The sequence below is a fragment of the Cyprinus carpio genome, chromosome A14, assembly GCF_018340385.1.
Source record: "Cyprinus carpio isolate SPL01 chromosome A14, ASM1834038v1, whole genome shotgun sequence".
NCBI lineage: Eukaryota > Metazoa > Chordata > Actinopteri > Cypriniformes > Cyprinidae > Cyprinus > Cyprinus carpio.
In genome coordinates, this window is record NC_056585.1 from 10,574,844 (window position 1) to 10,590,388 (window position 15,545).

General features: G+C 37.6%; 1 pseudogene; it reads right to left on the reverse strand.

The window, feature by feature from the left end:
- Window positions 1-228: 228 nt before the first annotated feature.
- The window catches only part of LOC109104230, a 29,237-nt pseudogene continuing 13,920 nt past the window's right edge, over window positions 229-15,545 (reverse strand).

The following is a 15,545-nucleotide window of genomic DNA, read 5'->3' on the forward strand; positions in this document are numbered from 1 at the left end:
GATTTGGAGAGACACAGAGGAGAGGAATTGTTGAATAAAGTCATTATTTTTGTTTTCTTCATATACAAAAAGTATTCTCAGACGCTTCATAACGTTACGGTTGAATCACTGATGGCAGATGGAGTATTCTGACAATGCTTTTCATACTTTGCTGGACCTTGACACTGTTATTTATTTGGCAGTCTAATGGACAGTCTCAGGCCTCCCTGTTTTCATCCAAAATATCTTAAATTGTGTTCTGAAGATGAATGGAGCTTTTACAGGTTTGGAACGACAAGGGGGTAAGTGATTAATGACAAAATTCTCATCTTGGGATGGAGTATCCCTTTAATGGACGGCCAGGATTCATAACACCAAACAGATGTGTCCAAGTTACTGACGTCAGAAAAAATTCTGAACACTGAAAGATCTAAGACTACAATGAAATCTTTTATCAATCAAGAAAAATCAAGGAAAAGTTGATTCCTTCATAATATGACTCCTTTAAATATGGCATTTCAGAGAGTTCAGACAGTAAAGCACATGAACGACCAAAATAATTTTTAATTTTCATTTGTCTTGAAAACTAAACAGAACACCCCCTCTTGTTCTTATTTTACACTATGGTCTGTCTTGAACTGGTTTTATGTGTTTTATATTTTTACACCTGGGTAAAGAAACTCCAAATCCAGTGGGTTTTCCCAGTCCATACACATATGTACATCTGTTTTCTGTAAGTGCATCACTTTTTTGCCATCGAGAAACAACACAACTGAACAAAGCAAACATGCAAACCAAAAAATTATTTAGCATGCAACTTCAACACATAAAAAACTAAACATGCCATCCCAGTGGCTCATGGCATCTGTAGATGGTTCTCACAGAGAGAAATGGTCACTGATCAGAGGTTTCTCCACCCACTGGCCATAGCCCTTACTGTCCAGGTAAGACTTCAGCACACTCTTTGCTTCCTAGTATGGCTTTGCCATCATCTTGACGTTTGATAAAGACGAGATGGTCAATATTAAACATCCAATACAAATCTGAATTGAAAAACTAGCAGCAGAAATTAATATTTCTTCTAACACGAATCACTAGATTTTTACATTTTCTTCAGTAATTGTATGTGTTTCCAGGGTGTTGCTTGGGTAATCTAGGTTCCAATACTGTTATAAAGACATTTTGAGTTGGCTAGCACGATGTCAGCTTTATTACAAACTAGGAATGCGGGATTGATCAAAATAAAACTGAAACTGTGTTATAGCACAATTATCAAATTGCAAAGACTGTGATTTAATTACATATATACATGTGTTTCGTGTTTCAGAGTGAAGTGCGGCACTGTGTTCATCAATACACACAAGTAGTTTTACACCGAAATAAAATCCTAATGGTTTAACGTTTTGACAGCCAGAAATATTAGGACTGTAATTTTACAGTTATGCTGTAAAATAAAATTATTATTATTATTACATTATAATTTTTCTAAATACTCACTTTTTATTTCACAGTAAAATATTACAATATTAATATTTATTTTATTATTTTTAAGTAGCAATCATAATGTACAACATTTTCCAAAATGTTCCTATGAACAATTAAAATGTCCATTTTTATAATTTTCTGGAAATCACCATTTATAATGTCATTTTTATTAATTATGCAATTAATAAAAAGCTGTTAAAATGTTTCTCATTTGCATATATAATTATAATGTTGAGTTAAAGGGATAGTTCACCCAAAAAATTTAAATTCTGTCGTCATTTACTCACCCTCATGTCATTCAAAACCTGTATGAGTTGCTTTCTTATGTTGAAAATAAAAGAAGATATTTTGAAGATTGCTGGTAATCAAACAATTTGTTGTTAACAATTAACTCCAAAATAATTTTTTTCCCTACTATAGAAGTCAATGGCAACCACCAACTCTGGTGGTCCAACTCATACAGGTTTGGAACGACATGAGGGTGAGTAAATGATGACAGAATTTTCATTTTTGGGTGAACTGTCCCTTTAACTGAAAAACTAGTATATTCAATTCAAGTTTATTTGTATAGCGCTTTTTACGATACAAATCATTGCAAAGCAACTTTACAGAAAATTAAGTTTCTACAATATTTAGTAGTAGCTTATCAGTGGTGACTGTCAGTATATAAGCACCAAAAAAGCACATTTGGCATATGCATAAGAATATTTTCACTTCAATTTCTGCCTTTATTAATCCTGACCTGTTTTTTCATGTAGGATAAAATCCACGGTAATGAAAGTGAAAGTGAAAGTGAAAAGTGAAAAATAAGGATCAAATCTGATCATACATGCTTTTTATAAATTAGGTCCCAAGCATTTTTACAAAATAAAAAAAACATTTATTAACACATCTTAAATTGCAATTTTTGCCAGAAAAATAGCAATTACATTTTTTTTTACCCAAATCATGCAGCCCTTTCTGAATGTAAATAAGTCAGAATGCAGTACCTTGGTGAGCAGCTCCTCTCTCTGGGACTCTTTAGCTACCGAATTAAACCGACTCAACATCGCTGCCTTGCAAAGTCGACTAGCCAAGGGTGGACTGCTCTTAAATGGAGAACTGAAACAAACACATGGAAATTAGGCTGAAAACACGCCAAGTTTATTAGTGCAACATGAGTATCCAACATATTTTTAACATAAGCGCAGTATGGCCATTTAACTTGTATGTGTGAAGCTTCCAGTGTCATACACTTTGTTATTTTACCTGTACAAAAACAGCTTGTTTTTCTTCATGATATTGTAAACTAGTATTTGTTATAATATTTTAAAAAATAAGTTCACCTAAAAATATTTTTTTTCTAAAATGTACTCATCCTCAGGCCATCCAAGTTGTAGATGAGTTTGTTTCTTCACCAGAACAGATTTGGAGATATTTAGCATTCCATCACTTGCTCACCAATGGATCCTCTGCAGCGAATGGGTGCCATCAAAAACATTACATTTCACAAATTATCCACACACATTGACAAGACAGTCCATCAATTAATGTCTTGTGAAGAGAAAAACAGCATGTTTGTAAGAAACAAATCCATCTAACTTCAAAGTCCTCTATCAAAAATACTACTTTCTTCAGGGAAGAATCATCTCTTCTAAATCAGGAGAGAAATATGCATAGATCTAATGGTTTAAAATTCACCTAATGGTTTTGTTTCTAAAAATATGCCTCTTTTTACTTCAAACACCTTAATGAATTGAAGTGCACTTACTCTTCAGTGATGTTTTTTTACAGCTCCCATCTGACAGCATTGACCACCCAATGAAGAAAAAACCACTACAATGTCACCGGAGGGATCTCTGGGAAGGGTGTGCGTCTGGAGGCATCACTACTCCAAACTACAAATGAACAATCAACACACTTATCAAGTATCAATGAACAACACTGGGCTTTACTCCAACTGACCAATGAAGATGCTGCTCACGTAGGCAGGCTCAATGAAGTGGCTCAGTAGTGCTCCCTGTGGAAGCCCAACACTGCATGATCTTATCGGTGGCCGACATACTGACCACATGTGAGCCCATCTGCTCATACGAGCTGGAGAACTTGGAGAAGACCTTGCCTTCCACCACCACATGAAGGCCAATCTTATTCACTTCCCATGCAGAAATGGACAGAGGATTGAGTTGGCTAGAAAACATAAATGACAATTGTCATTTAGCTTCATAAATTCAGATATACCATTTGTAAGTTAAGAAATCGAATTGCTTTCTTTCTTGCTTGCTTGAAAAGTATGTTTGTGCTATAATTCTTCAAAATAAAGGCCATATTGCATGCATGCACAAATTAGGAATAAAAGACCAACCAATTATAGAGGAGATGCGGGCCATTTATTAATTGTCAGAATTTAACCCTGTAAACCCTACTGTATCATATTTCATACGTCAGTTTCTAAGGCCTCTAAATGATCATGATGATCAAAACTTTGCTATCGACTGATTGATAGTTTAGAAATTTTTTAGCAAGTAAAAGGCATTTTAGTATAATTGCACAAACGTCCACATTCACACTTTCAGCTTGTGGTTCAAGTGTCTTTTTGCTGTTAAATCTAATCTGATTTTTAAAGTAAATGTCAGAATAGCTTTTATATTGTTAGTAATATTTCAAGAGGAACAATAACTGGACTGAAGTGACTTAGCTTTACTTGATTATCCAGACATTTTTTGAATAATCATGTTCAAATTAGAATATCAAATATGATCATCAGGCTTTTGAGCAATGTTTATTTATTTATCTCTCCATCATCCTTATATGTCTTGATAAAATTATTTGTAATTATCATCTTACTAAGATGTATTATGGGGAGATATAGAGTGACGACTGACAGTTATATAATTTTTTTTTTTTTTTTTTTTTTTTTTTATCTGCTATTAGCAGATGCAACAAACAGCATATTTTTGCTCAGTTTGGGCCTCTGAATGAAACTGAGTTGTTTTTTCCTCCAGCCTAATGTAAAGTGCATACTTATTATGATGTAAATAACCCCAGTGTGTGAGTGTGTGTACAGCTGAGATGGTATCTGTGCTGCTCTTTTGGGCAGTTGGCTCAGGTACAGGTGCAGAGTGCAGTGATTTTTGAGGCTGAGGAGTTTGGTGGTCTGGTCCTGCTGAAAGACTGACTTTTCAGTCAGTGTTATTCTTACTGAAAAACAGCAACTGGCTCCTGTACAGAAACCTACGGCACATTCAAAACATTTAAATTACTCTCAGCTGTGCTACTTAGTTATCTTATATTTAACCATCTCGAGATCGGTTGACTAACAGAAGTTTGTCTTCCAGATATGTCAGTGGATTAACACTTTCAAATATCTTGGTGAATTTATAGTAGATATTATGTAAAACAACATGATGTAAAGCAATTTTGTGCATACACATGTGTTTAAGGGTTTGGGGTTGGCAAGATTTTTAAATTGTTTTAGAAAGTCTCTAAGACTGCATTTATTTGATCAAAAATACAGTAAAACAGTAATTTTGCAAAACATTATTACAATTTAAAATAGCTGTAATACATTTTAAAATGTAATTTATTACTGTGATGCAAAGTTGAATTTTCAGCATCATTACTCCAGTCTTCAATGTCACATGATCCTTCAGAAATCATTCTAATATGCAGATTTGCTACACAAGAAACATTTCTGACATAATATAATATTATCATTATGATGAAAAAGGTTTCCATTTTATTTATTTTTTTGTAGAAACCATGATATTTGTCAGGATTAATTGATGACTATAAAGTTCAAAAGAACATTTATTTTAAATAGAAATCTTTTGCAACAACAATAATCTTTACTGTCACTTTTGATCATGTTACTGCATCCCTGCTGAATAAAAGTATTAATTTCTTTCAAAAAGGTACATTTAACTGACCCCAAAACAGCTTTTTCCAAACACAAATCTAAGAAAAAAGCCTTAAGATAAAAAGGTTTTTAGATCATGGGAAACCCAAATTCAGTTAAGTGTTTCCAAACCTTTGATCGCAGTGAAAAAACATCAGATCTTATCTGAACTGGCCACCAAATGCACACATACATGGATATGATAAGCACCATCCAACTTACCTCATTATGACTCAAGTGAGTCTAGCAGGATTTGCCTGTGGATGCTGGACTGGCTTTGGTATTAGAACTGCCCATGCCAAGAGCAACAGCCACTCACATCCAGCAGCTGCAGACCAAACACAGGACAGAATGGATCAGGTCAAAATGAGTAAATCAAAATTAGACCGATGATATCATCCATCTGCAAGTGATGCTTGGAAATTGTAAAGTCATGCATTTTCCTAGTATTCATCACTAATGCTTCATTTACTGTATTTTATTTTGTAAAAAACACAGTAAAAACAGTATTGTAAAATATTTTTATAATTCAAAATAACAGTTTTCTATTTAAATATATATTTTAAAATTGAATTGATTCCTACGCTTTCATCCAAATCAAAATAAATATAAAATTAAATTAAATTAAAATTAAATTAAATTAAATTTATGCATTTAGCAGACGCTTTTATCCAAAGCAACTTACAGTGCATTCAGGCTATCAATTTTTACCTATCATGTGTTCCCGGGGAATCGAACCCCCAACCTTGTGCTTTGTAACGCAATGCTCTACCACTTGAGCTACAGGAGCACTATTATAAGCAATTATAAGCAACAATAGAATCTACTTTAAACTTATATATATATATTTGTGAAGGTCTAACAAGTGACTGTTTTCTTCACCACCAAAGCTTCCTTTATTTGATCAAATAATTTGACATAATTATTGTATAATAGTGTTTTTGTATATTTTTATACAATATATAAAATTTACCAAAAAAAGTCAAATTTGATCTTAAAAGTTATATTCAACAAATGTTCAATGCTTTATTTATAAACTCTGTAGCTGTTAATTACATACTTTTCTGCATTTCTTCTTACATGCATGCTACTTTTTGGATGTTTTCTCGTTTTTAATAAATATTTATCTTTTGATAATTATTATTTGTGTGTAAAAGTGATTTTAAAATGAACAAGATCAATTTGGGTTCATTTTAGCCTAGCAATCTAGTAATTTTAAACCATAAAAAGGCAACCCAGCATGCTGGGTTAAACATAATAACCCAACTTGTTGGGTTAAAATAACCCAGCGTTGTGTTCATCCCTTTTTGACCCAGCGCTGGGTTGCCAAAATAACCCAAATTGGTAAGCAACAATAGAATCTACTTTAAACTTAAAAATATATATATAGATTTTTGTGAAGGTCTAACAAGTGACTGTTTTCTTCACCACCAAAGCTTCAATTATCTGATCAAAAATACAATAGAATATTAAATATTATTAAAATTAAAAATAACTATTTTCTATTTAAATATATTTTACAATGTAAATTATTCCTGAATTTCAAACAATCATCAGCATAAAAAGTCATTCATTTTACAAGAGCCAAAACAATCCACTATAGAACTGTAAATTGTGAAGGCCTAACATGTGACTGTTTTCTTCACCACCAATGTCAGCATTCGACCTCCTGTAGTTTGTCTCCATGCTTCTAAGAGCCAAAACAATCCACTAAAGAATTGTAAAATGCCTAACATGTTTTCTTCATCCAACCACTCTGAAACAAACCCGTCATCAAACACATGCTATTTAGAAATGCCACTTGGGAGTGTCTCCAGTTTCCTTCCTTTCACTGTAAATGTTTCCAAAAACAAGTTCTTCAACTAAGCTAAAACCTCTCATTTATTCTTGTGGTGACATTCCTTTGGTAAGAATTATACACTCTAAAAAACGCTGGGTTGTGACCGCTCAAGTTTGGGTTGAAAATTGGTCTCGATCAGAACAGAATAAGCTGCCATTTTCTCAGCGTGAAAGAAGCAAGAAGCGAGTGAAGGACATTATGGTAAGTAAAGATTCAAAATGTAAAGTTATCATTCATTGTTTATGTCCGGGAGTATTTTGAGGTTTCATGAAAGGCGAAAATAAAAAAGCTTATATTGAAAAATATGCGGACTCGGTTTTCGCCTCAGAAACAGAGGTAACGTTACTTTTAATATAACGTCCGTGAGTATCTTATGTCATATTTACATAATATTTTACAATATCTACACTTTTTGAGGTGTTAATAGACGGTTATGGTTAAGGTTACACTCATGTTAATTTATCTTATTTTTCGCGGTTAAACTGAATATACGTTAGTTTCCTAAAGGAAATGGCGTTATGTAATAAAGACTAGCATGATTATTTTGAGGCTGTTGAAGTGGTAATTGTTAAAAGTAATGTTTTGCATGTAATATTTCAGACTTGTTGAGCTTATCTCTTCATTGTGTCCGCTCCGGTAGTTAAGGACACAGAAGTCTGCTTGTGTGAGGAGGAGGCGGTGTACTCTGAAGAGAGGGAAAGACAGGTTTAAGGCAAGTTACGTTAAACTTCATAATTCCATCATGTTATCGTTTTTTTTATTTTTTACTTTTCATTTTTTTTTACTAAGCCTAAAAGAATGTTTGTTTTTGTAGATGTTGAAAGCCAGAGACAAGATAACTTAATTCTTTTGAGACTGATGTGAGTTATTTAAAAAATAATAATAATAATAATAATAAATCTTTCTGTTGCGTCCTGCCTGTTTACTTCACATTTTGATGCAACAACAGTATGATTACATGTTCATATTTTATTTAAACCATTGATGTCCCTTTTTTCATTGCAGAACTCAAACTAACTTTGGAGTTAAGGACACAGAAGCCTGCTTGTGTGAGGAGGAGGCGGTTTTCTCAGACTCTTTTTTTTTTCACTAAGAGTAAAAGAATATTTGTTTTTGTTTTTGTAGATGTTGAAAGCCAGAGACATAGGAGAGCATCATTCTTTTGAGATTTATGTAAGTTATTTTTAGAAAACAAGTGTTTCTGTTGTCTCCTGATTGTTTACTTTACATTTTGATGCAACAACAGTGTGATTACGTGCTCATATTTCATGAAAACCATTGATATCTGTGCTTTTCATTGCAGAACTCAAACCAACTTTGGAGTTGTCTGATTTGGAGGGTCATCATTCTTGGTCTTCCTTTCTTAAAGGAATAGTTCAAAAAGTTCAAAAAATCATTTACTTGCCCTCATGTCATTCTAAACCTATAAGACTTTCGTCTGTCTTTACAACACAAATGAATATAATTGTAATTTTCTCATAATTTTTAGTTAATCCATTGAGAGTCTAGATATTCTGTATTTTCAAGCCTCATAAAAACAGAGTTATTGTAGAAGTAATCCATTCCGATATTTATATATAAATAAATCTTAAATTATATGATAGCGAACATGTCTGTTCAAAAGAAAATATTGGTGTCCCAGACTAGCAATGGAGGACAAAAATTAAGAGAATATTAAATATATTTATTTGTGTTCCAAATATTAGCAGAGTTTGTATGGGTATGGAACAACAAGGGGGAGAGTAAATTATTATTATTTTTATTTTTTGGTGAACTAACCCTTTGAAAAGCAGCCCTCCACGTACATGAAAATTTGTATGGTATGTGAATGCCATGTCTGTTTTAATGTTTCAGTAAAGAAGTAGCTTTTTTCAAACAATATTACATGGCCTCATACTAGTGCTGCCATTATAGCATTCTAGAGCGATGTGGTAGACAGAGACATTAAACACAAAGTGTTTGAAATTATAAAACAAATTATTTACCTATCCTTACTGATGTGAATACACCTCTGTCTGAAAATGAATAGAGTTTAATTAAATGTTTTCTTTTTTCAAATGTTTTTCTCTTTTTTGGCCACTGATGAAGAACAGGCGGTGACTGGGATGAATGCTGGTCAAAGAAGAGAATGTCCTTTCCCCCAAACTAATGCAACAGTGGTTTTAAAGGAGGACGCTTACCCTGGATGATGTAAAAGATTTCACATGCCTTTGCTGTGCCGATGGGGCTTCTTCATGACTACATCAGTTATGCTAAAGAGTTTCATGAAAATTGACAGTGAAGCATGATCTGTATTCATGGACTATGAAACAAACTGTAAGTGTATAATTTGTAAAAACAAAATGTTAAATGCTTGTTCTGTGTTGTGAGTTTACACTCTGTCATTCATACGCATGCTCACATTCTTTCACACATGCATGCATCTGTTAAATGTTATAATATTACATTATAATGTTGTGGTTTATTTGTGTACTGTTATGCCAGAATATTTTGTAAAGAACTTAACTAATTGTACAATTATTGTATAATAGTGTTTTTGTATATTTTATACAATATATCAAATTTACCAAAAAACTCAAATTTGATCTTAAAGGTTATATACCACAAATGTTCAATGCTTTATTTATAAACTCTGTAGCTGTTAATGCCTTACTTTTCTGCATTTCTTCTTACATGCATGCTACTTTTTGGCTGTTTTTTCTTGTTTTTAATAAATATTTACCTTTTGATAATTATTATTTGTGTGTAAAAGTGATTTTAAAATGAACAAGATTTTTAGGTTTAATGCCTAGCTCAATTTGGGTTCATTTTAGCTTAGCAATCTAGTAATTTTAAACCATAAAGAGGCAACCCAGCATGCAGGTTTAAACATTATAACCAACTTGTTTAGTTTAAATAACCCAGCTTTGGGTTCGTCCCTTTTTGACCCAGTGCTGGGTTGCCAAAATAACCCAAATTGGGTTGTTTTCAACCCAGCAGTTTTTAGGGTGTAAGCAACAACAGAATCTACTTTAAACTTAAAAAAAAAATATATATATATAGATTTTTGTGAAGGTCTAACAAGTGACTGTTTTCTTCACCACCAAAGCTTCATTTATTTGATCAAAAATACAATAGAATATTAAATATGATTAAAATAAAAATAACTATTTTCTATTTAAACATATTTTAAAATGTAAATTATTCCTGAATTTCAAACAATCATCAACATAAAAAGTCATTCATTTTAAAGAGCCAAAACAATCCACTATAGAACTGTAAAATGTGAAGGCCTAACATGTGACTGTTTTCTTCACCACCAATGTTCGACCTCCTGTAGTTTGTCTCCATGCTTCTAGAGGTCCCCTGTGTTCCCTCCTGCCTTAATTCTTCATTGTTTACTCTTGTTAGCATTATCCAGGTCACCTGTGCCTTGTTTCTCCTAGAGTATTTTAGCTGAGTTTTTCCCTTTGTTTAACACTTGGTTTTTGAGTCTTGGCTGCGTGCTACCTGCTTTGTATTTCCCAGTCTTTCCAAGCTACCTCAAGTAAGGTGCTCTTAGTTATTTGATCATTTATGTGCTCTAGATTTGTTTTCTCCCCTTGTGGAGTTTTTATTTTCCCTTGTGGCTTTTTTTCCTTTTATCTCTAATGTTATTAATTCCTCTGTCTGAGAAGAACTTTTGTTGGATTTTTGTTCTTCACCTTCCTCTGTATCACCTCCGAGTGGCATTAGGCCTTCTCCTGTGGCGGAGCCCTGACTACCTCCTCCTAAGCTCTTTTTTGGAGATCCCAGTTACTGCCAGGGTTTCCTCACCCAGTGCTCTCTCACCTTCGAGCTCCAACCCTCAAGTTTTCCCACGGATCACTCTAAGATTGCTTACATTATTACCCTTCTCTCAGACAAGGCGCTCTCTTGGGCCTCCACAGTGTGGCAATCCCAGGATGCCTGTTGTAAGTCCTATGTGGCATTCGTGGAAGAATTCAAGCGAGTGTTTGATCATCCTGTCAGTGGTCAGGAGGCTTCCAAGTGCCTACTCACTCTCCGTCAGGGTTCCCGTAGCACTGCAGATTTCGCCATAGAGTTTCAGACCACAGCAGACCACAGCAAAAAGCGGATGGAACGATAAGGCACTGAGGGTCTGCTTTCAGGGAGGGTTGACTGAGCCCCTTCAAGATGAGTTAGCCACACGAGAACCAGCTGAGGATCTTGAGTCCCTCATAGCAATGGCCATCCGCCTAGACAATTGCCTGAGAGAGCGGAGGGCAGCTCGTCGCAAGGATTCTCAGTCCCAAGTTCCTCTGAGGAGGTCTGTTTCTGTAGTTTGTATTCCTTGATCCAGAACTTCCCTAGCTCCTGAACAGCTCCACGATTCTCCAGAAGAAATGCAATTGGGCCGTTCCAGGCTTTCTCCCAACGAGAGGGAACGTCGCATGAGGGAGCGTTGTTGCCTCTACTGCGGTGCTTCTGACCACTTCCGTTCCTCTTGCCCCGAGCTCTCGGGAAACGCCTGTCCCCGTACAGCAACAGGAGGGCTGTGTTGGGGAAAATTAGAGTTCCTCCTGCTAATGCCGTCCTAGCAGTTCCAGCCACTTTGTCCAGGGAGGGCCACCAGCATCAGGTCCAGGCTATGATCGATTCTGGGGCCGCAGGCAACTTTTTAGATCTAACCTTGGCTAAGAAACTTAAGATCCCTACCCAATGTCTTCCTCACCCCCAGGCAGTTACTGCTTTGGATGGCAGACCTCTGGAACCGGGCAAAGTAACAGAGGCCACTCAGTCCCTGCGACTTACCATCTTTCAGCACCAGCAGGAGGAGACCTTCTATCTTATTGACTCCCCCGAGTACCCTGTTATCCTGGGTCACCCTTGGCTGCGCAGACATAATCCCCATATTGACTGGCCCACTAGCACTATTCTAAGCTGGGGTTCTACTTGCCTACTTCAGAGTCCCCCAGACCCTAGTTCTGAGTTTCAAGAGCCTGTCGACCTGTCCCGAGTCCCCAGTCTTTATCATCAGTTCAAGGCAGTGTTCAGCAAGTCCCGGGCTACCTCCTTACCGCCTCACCGCACTTACGACTGTGCTATTGAATTACTCCCTGGCTCCTGCCCTCCCAGGGGTCGGATATTTTCCTTGTCTCCCCCAGAGCGCTTGGCTATGGATCTCTACATTATGGAGTCCTTGGCAGCCGGTATCATCCGTGCCTCAACCTCCCCAGCTGGGGCCGGTTTCTTCTATTGATTACCGGGGCCTCAACAAGATCACGGATCGGAATCGATACCCTCTACCTCTCATGGCCACAGCCTTTGAACTGCTTCAAGGGGCTTCCGTTTTCACTAAACTGGATCTCCGCAATGCTTACCATCTTGTGTAGATCCAGCAGGGAGACGAATGGAAGACTGCCTTAGAGGTGGGGGTAGGGGCCATCCTGTCACAGAGAGGTGAAGATGGAAAATTACACACTTGCGCATTCATGTCTCGTTGCCTGTCGGATGCCAAGCACAACTACCATGTGGGGGATCGAGAGTTGCTCGCAGTAAAACTGGCCTTGGAGGAGTGGCGCCACTGGCTCGAGGGGGCCCAGCACCCTTTCCAGGTTCTCACGGACCACAAAAACCTAGAGTATCTCCAGTAGGCTAAGCGGTTTGAACCCTCGGCAAGCTAGATGGTCACTGTTTTAAATCGATTCCAGTTTCTTTTATCTTACAGACCCAGCACCAAGAACGTCAAGCCAGATGCCCTGTCTCGAGCCTACTCTCCTGAGACACCAGAGAAGCCTTTGACATCAATAATTCCAAGGTCTAGTATCATCGCGCCCCTTCAGTGGGAACTGGAAAGAGTGGTGCGAGAGGCCCTTGCCCATGAGCCTGATCCATGTGGTGGTCCCCCTGGACGCCTGTTCGTTGCTCAATCTGCCCGGCCCCAGGGTCTTGCAGTGGGCTCATGAGTCTCCCTTGACTTGCCATCCAGGAAGTGCCCGCACCCTTGATTTTCTCCAGCGGCGGTTTTGGTGGCCATCCATCAAAAAGGATGTTAAGGTTTATGTGGAGGCCTGTCCTGTGTGCAACCAAGGAAAGTCTACACATCAGCGACCTCAGGGACTGCTCTGTCCCTTACCTGTCCCCCGCAGGCCATGGTCACATCTTTCTCTGGACTTTGTTACCGGGCTTCCGCCATCCCAGGGCAATACAGTCATCCTGGTGGTTGTAGACTGTTTCTCTAAGGCTGCCCGGTTCATGAACCAGCTCCTCATGAACCATGTCTTCCAGATATTTGGTATTCCCCTGGACATTGTCTCTGACCGAGGTCTCCAGTTCTCATCCCGGTTCTGGGGAGCCTTCTGCAGGCTTTTTGGGGCCACAGCCAGCCTATCATCTGGGTTCCATCCAGAGTCTAATGGCCAGACGGAACGAATTAATCAGGATCTGGAGACCACCCTGCGGTGTATGGTGGCTAGCAATCCCACGTCTTGGACCACCTATATAATTTGGGCTGAATATGCCCACAACACCCTCCAGTCCTCGGCCACTGGACTATCCCCCTTTGAATGCCAGTTTGGATATACCCCCCCATTATTCCCAGAGGAATTAATAGAATAGAATAGCAAGTTTGTGTTCCCTCGGCCCAACACTTTGTCCAACGCTGTCGGCTAACGTGGAGGAAGGCCAGACAAACCCTCCTTCGGACTTCCCAGAACTACCAAGATCAAGCTAATCACCGCCGCCGGACAGCTCCAAATTTCAGAGCTGGTCAAAGAGTTTGGCTATCTACAAAGCACCTGCCCCTCCGGGTTGAATCCAAGAAACTCTACCAGAAATACATCGGCCCTTTTCGCATAGCAAGGAAAGTTAACCCTGTTTCTTATCGTTTATTTCTCCCTCGTTCCCTTAGAATTAACCCCACGTTTCATGTCTCATCACGCCGGATACTGGACTCCCAGAGGGTCCAGAACTCACTACAGTATCTGGTGGACTGGGAGGGCTATGAGCCAGAGGAGCACTCCTGGGTTCCAGCCAAAGACATCCTGGACCCAAGCTTGATCCAGGAGTTTCGCACCCGGAGGCCGGGGTGTTCTGGAAGGAACGTCAGGAGCCGTTCCTAGTGGAGGGGGTCCTGTCAGCATTCGACCTCCTGTAGTTTGTCTCCATGCCTCTAAATGTCCCCTGTGTTCCCTCCTGCCTTAATTCTTCCTCGTTTGCTCTTGTTAGCATTATCCAGGTCACCCGTGCCTTGTTTCTCCTAGAGTATTTTAGCTGAGTTTTTCCCTTTGTTTAACACTTGGTTTTTGAGTCTTGGTTGTGTGCTTTGTATTTCCCAGTCTTTCCAAGCTACCGCAAGTAAGGTGTTCTTAGTTATTTGATTGTTTATGTGCTCTAGTTTTGTTTTCTCCCCTCGTGGAGTTTTTATTTTCCCTTGTGGCTTTTTTTTCAATTTATCTCTCATATTATTAATTCCTCTGTCTGAGAAGAACTTTTGTTGGATTTTTGGACATTTTTTTTTTTTTAATAAACCAACATTGCCAGGAGTACTGCCTTGAGTATTTGGTTTGGGTCCAACATTACAGACTCTGCTGCCTAGTGGCAGATCTCTCAACCACCACACCAGAGACCCGAGTCCTAGCCCGGCTTGTGACAACCAAAGCTTCATTTAATTGATAACAAATACAGTAAAAGAGTAATATTGTGAAATATTACAATTTAAAGTACCTGTCTTCTATTCCTGTGATGGCAAAGCTGAATTTCAGAATAAAATACTAATATATTTTTTTTTAAATAGGAAAGTTAAATGTGCCAAAAATAACCCACTTTAAAACTGAAAAACATGTTTTCTTCATCCAACCACTCTGAAACAAACCCCTCATAAAACACATGCTATTCAGAAATTTCACTTGGGAATGTCTCCCAGCTCCCTTCCTTTTACTGTAAATGTTTCCATAAACAAGTTTTTCAACTAAGCTAAGACCTCTCATTACCTTCCTTGGCCATTTAGTTTGTCAGCTGTACTCACATTTAAACATCCTGTGGATGTTACCCATATCACTAAGAATACTCCAACTTCTAACATTTCCTGTTTTTTACTTTTCCAGTTTAGTTTCATAATTACATCAGGCTAAAGAAAAATGATGAAATCACTTAATGACCATATAACGATTTCCTATTCCGGCATGTTTCCTTAATTGGTGGAAATTGTTATTTTACGGCCTACTGGCTATACAGTTTCACTGTGGAAATTCCAACCTACTGTCATCATAAAGTGCGTATTGCAGGTTAAACAAAATCTAATTAATATATAACCATATAAACCGTTAATGCAGGATTTGAAAATGTTTTACAAGATATGAGGCCACAAATTTAGAAGAAAAAGTGACGGTTTCCTTGACAGTT